The sequence below is a fragment of the Notolabrus celidotus genome, chromosome 16, assembly GCF_009762535.1.
Source record: "Notolabrus celidotus isolate fNotCel1 chromosome 16, fNotCel1.pri, whole genome shotgun sequence".
Lineage (NCBI taxonomy): Eukaryota > Metazoa > Chordata > Actinopteri > Labriformes > Labridae > Notolabrus > Notolabrus celidotus.
The window spans coordinates 7,763,988-7,766,604 of record NC_048287.1 but is presented as its reverse complement, the minus strand read 5'-3'; the positions used below and the strand labels follow the sequence as shown (position 1 = coordinate 7,766,604).

General features: G+C 41.6%; 1 long non-coding RNA gene across 1 annotated transcript; it reads left to right on the top strand.

Moving 5' to 3' along the window:
* The first annotated feature begins 528 nt into the window (after positions 1-528).
* On the top strand, positions 529-1,945 carry LOC117828293. The gene is made up of 2 exons (XR_004634383.1): positions 529-570; positions 1,306-1,945. It is a non-coding gene; the product is annotated as an uncharacterized LOC117828293 (long non-coding RNA).
* The last annotated feature ends 672 nt before the right edge of the window (positions 1,946-2,617 follow it).

Below are 2,617 nucleotides of genomic sequence, written 5' to 3'. Positions count from 1 at the left end.
GAATTAAAAATGCCCCTAAAAGACAAAGTTCAGGATTTATATATTTAATCACTGCACTTAAATTTTTCCACCAAGATAAAACAGTGTCAATGTGTTTCATCTTTACATCAAATTTACAGAACAAATTAACTTATCATTAGACTTCTATTTTTGCCGAATGCCGGAGCATGACGCATCAATCTCAACAGAGCAGATGGAGCGGGACAGGAAGTCAGGCACCAAAACAAAACGAAAACATCCAGTTCATTTTCGGAATAAAACACTCTGTGTTATCACCAGATCGTATTACACTTAACTACAACAACAAACCGTCATGATGAGCGGAGCCAGGCCTGGAGTCAACAGGTCAGAGGTTTTCAGAGGACCAGAAAGACAACATGGATGAGGAGAGGAGGAGGAGAATCCTTGATTCAGTAATTACTGCAAGAAAACCTAGTCACATGACTCCAGCTGTCCGCGGTCCTGCTCCATCTGAAAACACAATCGGTGGGTGTTGACAGATGAGAGAGCACTGAGCCGGACCACAGTGGATCAGAGATGGACCGGACAAGGATCTGGTGGAAGTCTCGGGTGAGTGTCTGCTACAAACCGTGAACTTGACCCCCTGAGGGATCTTTGGTGTTTTATCAGTAAGTTTAATGTGGGTTTTAGTTGGAGGAAGGGCCGTGAGGTCCATGTAGATTGTTTATGTGCATGAACTTTCTCCAAAATACGTCACCAGTGACTACGTCAGGGCCTAAGCAGCAGGACTTCAGCTTCACTTTTAGATGGGAGCAGATGGAAGCATGTCGTCCATTTTTACAACAGTAAATGATAACTCACTGAAGCCAGTTACACCTTCAAGTGCAAAGGACGTACATGTTTGCTTATAGTTTCCTTCGTTTTGTGACTAGTTTTCGTCTCTTCATGCACAGTTTATGTTCAAATATCTACGAGTTAAACTCTGCTGAGACTGGTGGAAATGTAAAGAGCTTGTTGTTGTCCTTCAGTGATTTGCGAGTCGTGACTGTCCTCGACATGAATAGTTCCTTTTGTAACATATCTAACTGATCTCGCAAACTGTCCTTTAATTCACTACTGTGCTGTATGGTGTCAACTGTATTTAGTGCCAAAGTGATAGCAATCATAAAGTATAATAGGCCATGAATAAGTCATAAGCTCACATGATGCGATAAATCTTGTCAGCATCATGGCGTGTACCCACTGAACTTCTATTAGTCGCCTTTATCGCTGTAATTGAGTTCTGCAACACAGAGACACTTTAAAGCATTCAGAATTATTGAATTGTCGTTTGTCTTGCTGCAGGAGTGTTTTTCCTCTGATGCTGACAAGGTAATCTTCCAGCGGGTTCTCAGAAAGTGAGTGGAGCAGCCGCAGAAGCTTTTTTCCAACTCTGACGCTACCCATAATCCTCGCTGGCTGCTCCTCTCACATCATTTTGGCAGTGCGTCACCTGGAGACTGATGATCCTGACAACGTCACCTGTCCCCATCTGTAACACTAATGTCCCTGTCAGGTGATGCCAACAGAAAACATAAATCAGCACCTCTGCCGGGCTGCTAATGGGACATCTCCTAATGTATGTATATCTCCCCTCAGATTCATTCTGTGAGCGTGGAACATATGCTAATCACGCCGCCGTGTCCGTGAGGCACGAGGCTTCAAAGTCAGACACAAATCTAAAATTTAGATATTTTCAATTTTGTTCTGTTTGGTTTCTTTTCATTTTTAAAGGAGCTCTGGTGTCACACTCAGACTTATCTGTAAGGTTTTTCTGTATCTTTGAAATGAGCCGAGAAGGAGAGCGAGGTGAGCTCTGATGTTCCAGACAAGAAGAAAAGGAAAAAGCACGCTCCTCTGTCAGGGTAAAAATGACTGCTGTCACCTTTTCAAACACAGTTTTCTGTGTCTTATAAACTCTAAAAAAAACAAATGCAGACTTTCATTTCCTTAACTTTCTGTTAGCTTTAAACTGTATCTCACCTTACAGAAATAGCTTTATAGCTAGGCCACTGTTTTGGTCTTCTGTCAGTTTTTTTTGGTCACCAACTGATCACTGCCCCGCAGGAACACAGAAGTATTTCAGGTAGTGCTGAAAGAAATCCGTTTTCTGACAGATGAGAAACCACTGAACATTTTCTACAATGATTACAGAAAAGTTGCGGTAAATGTTGACAATAAAAAATGGGATGGTTTGCAAATACTTTAAATCCTCTATTCATTTTAAAATGATGCAAAGACAACATACTGTATCATAGGTGGAAACTGAATTTGGGGACAGAGACATGTTTCTCATTGTGTTGCATGACCTCTTCTTTTAACAACACTAAAAACATTTGTGAACCAGGAGACTAGTTTCAGGAGTTTAAAGGGAAATGTCCCGCTCTTGCCTAATAGAGGATTTCAGCTGCTCAACAGTTCATGATCTCCTTTGTCTCGTTTTCCATTTAATTATGCTAATAAGGTTTTCATTGGTTGAAAAGTCAAAACTGCAGGCAGGCCAGTGTAGTACCTGGACTCTTCTACTACAGAGCCATGCTGTTGTAATACGTGCAGAATGTGGTTTGGCATTGTCTTGCTGAAATATGTAAGGATGTCTGGATGTCAGCATAGGTTG